We start from the raw sequence: 9,427 nt of genomic DNA, 5'->3' as shown, positions 1-9,427 counted from the left end.
ATGTCTGATGGGCACCTTCTTGTCAAGTCCTTAAACCTTTCCCATGCTTCATAGAGAGTTTCACCATCTTGTTGCCTAAACGTTTGTACTTCAACTCTCAACCTGTTAATTCTTTGAGGAGGGTAGAATTTCGCCAAGAATTTGTTCACCACATCTTCCCAGGTTGTTAAACTCTCCTTCGGGAAAGATTCCAGCCATTTAGATGCTTTGTCCTTGAGTGAAAAGGGGAACAAAAGCAATCTATAGGTGTCAGGATGAACACCATTAGACTTCACAGTATCACATATCCTCAGGAATGTGGTTAGATGTTGATTGGGGTCTTTTTGGGCACTTCCTCCGAATGCACAGTTGTTCTGGACCAGGGTGATGAGCTGGGGTTTTAGTTCAAAGTTATTGGCATCTATGGTTGGCTTTTGGATGCTACTTCCACAGTTTCCTGGGTTTGGATTGATATAAGAGCCTAGAACTCTTCTCTCTTGCCCAGCATGATGCACTGGACCTTCTCTACCATGGTTGTGAGCCTCTTCTTCATGATGGTTCTCCATATTCTCACCCATGTCTGGTTCAAAGTACTCTTCCTCCTCCTCAGTACCAACGACTCTCTTTCCTCTTGCTTCCCTCCTTAATCTAAGGAAGGTCGTCTCAGGTTCAAAATCAAAGGAAGTTGAAGCCCCGCTTCTTCTACCTGTCATACAACCAACAAGGCAAAAAGCAGGAAAGGGAATCGATGGAGAAGTTACTCCTGTTAGGGGTGCTGTTAGTGTGAGTGATGCAATATATCAAACAGTTAGTGGGTTAGTGGACTGAATTATAACAAATAAGAGAACACCACAAACGGATAAGGGGGAAAGGAAAGAAAATAGCTAAAACTGAAATTAAATCACTCAAATGAAATTAAACAAAACAAAAGAAAAATGCTCAATCTAGTTGTCCACCAATTTAATCGTTGTTGATACAAAATCAATCCCGGCAACGGCGCCATAAACTTGATGCACGGAAACTTGTCTCGCAACAAATTTCCCTCGACAAGTATACCGAATTGTCGTCAAGTAAAAACTCACAATAGAGTGAGGTCGAATCCCATAGGGATTGATTGGTCAAGCAACTTTAATCAGAGGAATGTTCTAGTTGAGCTAAGTAGAAATTTAGTTGAGATTTGTAGAAAAGTAAATGGCGGGAAAGTAAATAACAGAAAAGGTAACTGCTGGAAGTAAATAGAAGAATGTAAATAACGGAAAGTAAATTGCAGAATCTTAAACGGGGGTTTGGGGAAATGAACATAAAAGTAAATGGAAGAAACTAAAGAGAATGGGTAAGATCAGAAATGGGGGATTCATTGGGCTCAGGAGATGTTGTATTCTCCGGATCAAATTCATTCTCATCTCTTCCTCAATCAATGCATTCATTAATCTCCTTGGCAATCTTAAGTGATTGGATTCCAATTCCTTGGTAATTCAATCTCTCAAATCTTGATCAATAGCCAATTCCTTGGTCTAATTCCTCATGAGAAGAGATGAAGTATGGTCACTGATTATACCATATTCCCAAATCAAAGTATTGGTAGGATTATATGTCACTATATCCATCCAAACCCCAATTTGGTCCAACATGAGAAAGCATTTCTAGCATGATCTCTTCATTCCTCTTCCAAGGTTCCGAAGAGATCTAAGTATGAATAGCTTCTTTTCTAAGACAACTACCCAATTGGATGAAGATTGAAAGCCTTCTAGTAAAATCAAGAGAAAAGAAAGAAGAAGAATAATAAAAACTATTATTGATCCATCAAATTACAACAGAGCTTCCTAACCCAATGAAAAGGGGTTTAGTTGTTCATAGCTCTGGAAATGGAAGAAGATAGAAAAAAATGCATTGTCAAATTAACTAGAAATTACAGAGAAAGTAAAATATACAGAGTGTAGTTCTCCAAAATGCCAAAATCTCTTTTTCTTTACTAGTTCAAAACTACTCCTATATGTACTACTCTTCTGATCTTCTAGTTGGCTCTTCAAGTCTTGGATATAGGCCTTTGATTTTGAGTTGAAGTAGTTATAGTCTTCAGTGGGCTCAGCTTTGCTTACAGAAAAAGTGTGAGTTAGGCATGGATGTTCGTTAGGACGTTAGTGGTGTTAACGTTAAGTGAAAATGTGGGTTCGAGAACGTTAGTGATGATCACCTTTTTCACTAACATTCCAAACCAAAATGATCCACGTTAACTTCAACGTTAGTGGCACTAACGTGACCACTAACGTTGCCTCTTGGTCCTTCGCAAACGTTATTGTCATTCACCTTTTCCAATAACGTTGCTAATTGCCTCTTTTTTCCCACGTTAGAGTTCACGTTAGTATAACTAACATGACCCTTAACGTGGGCATGCCTAAGCTTCGAGAGCGTTAGTGACACTTACCTTTGTCACTAACGCTTCAAACGCCCCTCCTTCCCACGTTAGAGTTCACGTTAATTAGATTAATGTGGCCACTAACGTGGTGGCAATTGTCGTCTCCAACGTTAGTGACAAAGGTGAGTGTCACTAACGTTGGCAATTTCTTCCTCCTTCCACGTTAGAGTTCACGTTAATTGAATTAACGTGACTCTTAACGTGGCTAAGTGTGCCATTTTGGGGCGTTAGTGGCATTCACTTTTACCACTAACGTTGGAGCTCCCTTTTTCCTCTACGTTAGCTACCACGTTAATGTAATTAACGTGGCAACTAACGTGGGCTATGATGGCTTCGAAGGCGTTATTGGCGATCACTTTTCTCATTAACACTACAAGCTTATGCCCATTCCACGTTAGTGGTCACGTTAATTAGATTAATGTGACTATTAACGTGGCTCTTCCTTGCTTCCTTTGTCCTGAAATCAAGCAAATAAAGTGCATCAAAGCTCTATTCCAAGTCATGAGATTATGCATTATCCAATTTGTCATTCAATTCATGCATAATTCTCATTAAATCATATAAAGTTCACCATGTTTGCTTGAATCAAGATGTAAGTGTATTTCTACCCAAAACTTGCTTATTTACTAAGAAAATGCATGAAACTACCCTAAAACAGTAAAGAAAGGGTCAGTGAAACTCCAATAACCTCTAGGATCCCATACTAGGCACATAAAGCCTTCAAGCAAATCAAAGCAAGTGACATGGCCCTGACGAATGGATTTTTGACGGTTTAGAATTTCACAAATGAATTCTCGTTGCAAGTATATTTTCTAAACCAATCAATAATCCTTTCATAAAAAAGATTGTTTGTCACTAGAACAAACCCCTAAATTTATAAACTGAAGTATTTAGACGTCGGGTCGTTCTCCCTAGGAATTGCAATAAAGTGTTCTTGTTATTGGTTATGAGTTGTATTTTGGGGTTTTTGAGGTAGGAGACAAGAAATGTAAAATGCAATGAAAATAGACTAACAACTACGAAAGCTCTTGGCAAGGTTATGATAATTGGAAGTCCTATCCTTATTATCCTCCTCAATTGTGATGAGAATTGTCCATTGCTACCACTTAGTTAACCTCTAACCATGGAGGAAAGTCAAGTGGATGAATTAACTTGATTCCACAAGTCCTAGCCAACTCCCAAGGGAAAGACTAGCTTTAGTGGTATCCAAATCAATTAGCAACTTCTAATTGTCAATCAACAAAGGAATTAGATAATTCAAGCGTCACTAATTACTCCACCTAGGCCAAGAGGAACAAAATCTACACTAATAACTAGAAGAAGTATTTCATCAAACACATAGAAGGCAATAAAGATAAACAACATGAATTGCAAGAATTAAAGGGAGGTCTAACTAGAATAGTAAGAGATCAACAATAGAAAAGGAAAACAATTATGAAACAACAAAGAACATACCAATTGTGTTGAGGAAGAAATGTAGATCTACAAAAGAAAGTTCACAAGCTGTAACTAACAATACAAAGGAATTACAAGAAAAGAAAAAGAATTCTACAACTACAAGAGAATAATTGAAGATGAAAAAGGAAATTAAGCAAGAGAAGAAGAAGTAGATCAAGATCTAAAACCTAATCCTAATTCTAGAGAGAAGTAAGAGCTTATCTCTCTAGAAACTAACTCTAACTACTTCTAAAACTTAAACTATGACTAATGATCAAAAGTATGTTAATTCCCCATCAATCCTTGGCTTAAATAGCATCAAAAATGAGTTGGATTGGGCCCACAAGGCTTCTAAAATCGCTGGCCACGAGTTGCATTAAGTGAGTCATGTGCACCCATCGGCGCGTACACGTACAGTTCGCGTGCGCACCCCTACGCATGATTTAACTATGTCAAATCTTATATTATTTTGAAGCCCCAGATGTTATCTTTCCAACGCAACTAAAACCGCATCATTTGGACATCTGTAGCTCAAGTTATGGTCGATTGAGTGCGAAGAGGTCGGCTTGACAGCATTTGCAATTCCTTCATTTCTTCATGAGTTCTCCATTTTTACATGCTTTTCCTTCATTCCCTTGATCCAATCTTTGTCTCCTAAATATGAAATCACTTAACAAACATATCAAGGCACCTAATGGAATCAAGGTAAATTAAATTTAGCTATTGTAAGACCTAAAAAGCATGTTTTCACTCTTAAGCACAATTAAAGGAGAAGTTATAAAACCATGCTATTTCATTGAATAAATGTGGGAAAAGATGATAAAACCCTCTAAATTCAACACAAAATAAACCCTACAAGTGGGGTTTATCAGGCCCCAAGAGTGTTGATTGTTGGAACGAATTCTGGGGTCTCACACCTTGCTTTTACACCCGTCTTCTTGTTGATCATCATTTTTCCATTTGGGTGGTGAGCAATCGGAATTCTCACTGAAGCGTCCAAACAACTTCCTAGACCCATTCAATTGAGCTCTACACCAACCCTTGCACTTTAATTTGGAGCATGAAACCATATCGAACCCAGGATGCTGTTGCCAACCGCTAACCATCTCCCTTTTACTCTTAAGACCACATATAGCTCTAAATTGCCCATCCGTCTCAAGAAAAGCATATTCAAGTGGGCTACTTAAGCTTAGAGATGAAATATTTACCCACTTGAATGAATGAATGGATGATGATGGCTTTGGGGGAGAGGTCTCCAACAACTTTGGCAAGGTAATTTCAAGCTCCACTCCCTTGTGCTCTTCCTTGATAACTTCCACCTCCTTGCAAACCTCTTCAATTTCAACCTCTTCCTCTTGGTAGCTTTCTTCTAATTCAATCTCTTCTTCATTACTTACCAAGGGCATGAGAGGTTGTGCTTTTTCTTCTTTAATCTCCATCTCTTGATCAACCTCTGCAAAATCTTCAACCATGATATGCCTCGGAGGTTGTACAACTTCCTCAACATCAACATCAAACACCTTGGAAGGAGGCTCTATGACTGGACTTTCCCATGGAGGTTCCGCATCTCCCGATTCTTCAACCACTCCCATTAGGGCCTTCTCCAGCTTCTTGTGAAGTATGAGATCCATTTCGTCCCTAAGACGATCCCTTTTCTCTTGCTCCGTATCACTAGCATAATTGGGATCGTGCTGCTCTTGGATTGATGGATGTGGGTGCTCTTTCATGGAGGGTGGTGATGGGATGGAAAGATCATTATGTGGTTGAAAAAAAAGTACACTAGAGCTTGAGGGTTGATTGTTGGGGGTATTCAATGATCCAATCTGTGAGGCGAGAGCTTGTAAAGTGAAGGTCAGACCGTTTAAGGTAGAGTTAAGTGTGTTCTCCATGGTCTTTTGTCCTTGTGCAAGAGATTGAAACATCTCGTCATAGAAAGAGGAAGGGGGGTAATTGTTTTGGAATTGGGGTGGTTCTATGTATGGCTCATAAGGCTCTTGGTATGGTGGGTGAGGATTAGGGTCATATGGAGGTAAATGGTGGAAAGGGGCTTGTGAGTATGGTGGTTCAAAGCTATGTTGAGGAGGGGGGTCATAGGCATATGGTGGAGCTTGTTGGTAACTACAAAGGGGTCCACCATATCCATTGTCTTGGTATGCACCTTGGAATGGCTCTTGCTCATAGTAAGTTGGAGGAGGTTGTTGCCAAGAAGGTTGATCAAATCCTTGTGGCTCCTCCCATCTCTGATTGTTCCAACCTCGATGCATGTTCTCATTATAGTCTCCTCTTCCTACAATATAGTTGTGATCAAACTCATTGCTAAAGGGGTGAGAGTTCATAGTAGCTAAAGAAAATAAAAACAAAAACTAGTAAAAATAAGCAACTAATTCCTAAACAAACAAAAACTAGCAAACAAGCAAATAGCAAATATTTACAATAACCAATAATAAGGCACATGTTTGCAATTCCCCGGCAATGGCGCCATTTTGATGAACGGATTTTTGCCATAAAGAATTCACAAATAAATATATTCCCGTTGCTATTATAGTTTCTAAACCAACAAAGAATCCTTTCGTACAAAAACTTGTTTGTCACTAAAGCAAACCCAATAAAATTAATAACCGAAGTATTCAAACCTCGGGTCATCTCTCAAGGAATTACAGGGAGGTGTATTTATTATTGGTTATGGGAGATTATATTTTTTGGGTTTTTGAATAAGGAACAAGAAAAATAAATTGCAAGAAAGTAAATTAACAATTAAGAAAACTCTTAGCAAGGTATGAAAACTGGACGTCCTATCCTAGTTTTCCTTATCAATTGTGATGAGAATTGTTCATTGCTCCCACTTAGTTAACCCTTACTAAATAAAGGAAAGTCAAGTGGACTAATCAACTTGATTCCTCAAGTCCTAGTCAACTCCTAAGGAAAGATTAGCTTTAGAGGGATCCAAACCAATCAGCAAATTTCAATTATCAATCAACAAAAGAGTTTGATAGCTCAAGTGTCTCCAATTAATCAATTCAAGGCTAAGAATGTAAAAAGCAAAATTAAAATCATAAATATGAAATACCCCAAATTGCATTAAATAAAGAAATCAAATCTAACATGGAGTTCATAAACCAAATTGGAAAAGAAGAGAATCAACAAGAAAAATAGATAAACCAAAGTACTAGAATAAATAAAAGTAGAAGAGAAACTAAATTAAAGGAAAATTGAACCTGGAATTGAGAAGAAATAAACCTAAAACAAAGAGAAATCCTAAATCCTAAAACCTAAGAGAGAGGAGAGAGCCTCTCTCTCTAGAAACTACATCTAAGCCTAAAATTGTGCGAATGAGAAGTTGTGTGAATGAATTGATTGATTCTCCCACTTTGTAGCCTCTAATCTATATTTTCTGGGCAGAAAACTGGGTCAAAAATAGCCCAGAAATTGCCCGGGCAATTTTTGATACGTCCAGCACGCGGCTTTGTCATACGTACACGTGGATTGAATTTTTGCCAGGTCACGCGTACGCGTGATCCACGCGTGCGCATCATCTAAAAGCATGGCAACTATGGTAAATTATATATCGTTGTGAAGCCCCGGATGTTAGCTTTCCAACACAACTGAACTGCCTCATTTGGACCTCTGTAGCTCAAGTTATGGTCGAATTAGTACCAAGAGGTCAGGCTGGACAGCTTAGCAATTCCTTCAGTTTCTTGTTTTCCTTCCACTTTTGCATGCTTCCTTTCCATCGTCTAAGCCATTCCTGCCCTACAAACCTTAAAAGCACTTAACACACATATCAAGGCATCAAATGGTAATAAGAGAGGATTAAACATAGCAAAATTAAGGCCAAAGAAGCATGTTTTCAATCATAGCACAAAATCAGGAAGGAAAATGTAAAACATGCGATTTCTATGAATAAGTGTGAGAATAGTGGATAAAATCCACTCAATGAAGTACAAAATATACCACGAAATAGTGGTGCATCAGTGGCACGCCAACTCAACTCTCCAGAAAAGACAATGAAGGCCTTATTGAGGGTGTGGCATGCCATGTATATTTTCCAAAGAAGAAGGCTGAAGAGTCCATTGAGGGCGTGGCACGCCAGTTCTGGGCGTGCCATGCTAGTTCAAGAATCCAGAGAGGAAGAAGAGAGAAGTCACAATGGGCGTGTGAGGCACCACTATTTTGTGGTACATTTTGTACTTAATTGAGTGGATTTTACCCACTGAACTCACACTTATTCATAGGATTTGCATGATTTTACAATTCCTTCCTGATTTTGTGCTATGATTGAAAACATGCTTCTTTGGCCTTAAATTTTCTATGTTTAATCCTCTCTTATTACCATTAGATGTATTGATATGTGTGTTAAGTGATTTTAGGGTTTATAGGACAGGAATGGCTTAGAGGATGAAAAGGAAGCATGCAAAAGTGGAAGAAATACAAGAAACTGAAGGAACTGCAAAGTTGTCCAGCCTGACCTCTTCGTACTTAACTAACCATAACTTGAGCTACAAAGGTCTAAATGAGGTGGTTCTAGTTGCGTTGGAAAGCTAAGATCCGGGGCTTCAAAATGATATATAATTTGTTATAGTGGCCATACAGCTAAACAACGCGCACGCGTGCATCATGCACATGCGTCATTCTGTAGAAAATCCAGTGACCCCTACGCATCAGAATTCGCCCCTAGCGATTTCTGGGCTGTTTTTGACCCAGTTTTCGGCCCAGAAACATAGACTAAAGCCAGGGGACAAGCAGAGACTCAATACAGATTCTATAATTCACAATTTTAGGTTTTAGATGTAGTATCTAGAGAGAGAGGCTCTCTCCTCTCTCTTAGGTTTTAGGATTTAGGATTTCTTCTCTCAATTCCAGGTTCAATGTTCCTTTAATTTAGTTTCTCTTCTACTTTTATTTGTTCTAGTACTTTAGTTTATTTATTTTCCCAATTTAGTTTATGAATTCTCATGTTTAATTTGATTTTCTATTTAATACAATTTGAAGTATTTCATATTATGATTTTTATCTAGCTTTTTACATTCTTAGCTTGGGTTGAGTAATTGGAGACGCTTGAGTTATCAAACTCCTTTGTTGATTGAAAATTGGAATTCGCTGATTGATTTGAATTCCCCTAACTCTATTCTTTCCATAGGAGTTGACTAGGACCTGAAGAAATCAAATTGATTTATCCACTTAACATACCTTTATAGTTAGAGGTTGACCAAGTGGGAGCAATAGACAATTCTCATCACAATTGATAAGGATAACTAGGATAGGACGTAGTTCTCATACCTTGCAAGGGTTTTCATGATCATTAGTTTACTTTCTTGTCATTTACATTCCTTGTTCAAACCTTTCAAAAACCCAAAAAGATACTTTTCTCATAACCAATAATAAACACACCTCCCTGCAATTCCTTGAGAGACAACCTGAGGTTTAAATACTTCGGTTTATTATTTTTATTGAGTTTGCTTAAGTGACAAACAAAACTTTTGTATGAAAGGATTATTGTTAGTTTAGAAACTATACTTGCAACGAGAATTTATTGTGAATTCTTTACTAGCAAAAATCTGTTCGTCAAAATGGCGCCGTTGCCGGGGAATTGCAAAT

The 9,427-nt window shown here is 38.2% G+C and overlaps 1 non-coding gene across 1 annotated transcript; it reads left to right on the top strand.

Annotated features, from left to right (window-relative positions):
* LOC148564410 (small nucleolar RNA R71) lies at positions 1–104 on the top strand. The gene has a single exon (XR_015884801.1). It is a non-coding gene; the product is annotated as a small nucleolar RNA R71 (small nucleolar RNA).
* Positions 105–9,427: the final 9,323 nt, after the last annotated feature.

The sequence above is a fragment of the Arachis ipaensis genome, chromosome B5 (assembly GCF_059453495.1).
Source record: "Arachis ipaensis isolate K30076 ecotype BB chromosome B5, ASM5945349v1, whole genome shotgun sequence".
NCBI classification, from domain to species: Eukaryota; Viridiplantae; Streptophyta; class Magnoliopsida; order Fabales; family Fabaceae; genus Arachis; species Arachis ipaensis.
The sequence above is the reverse complement of the archived record's forward strand: the minus strand, read 5'-3'. Positions and strand labels throughout refer to the sequence as shown.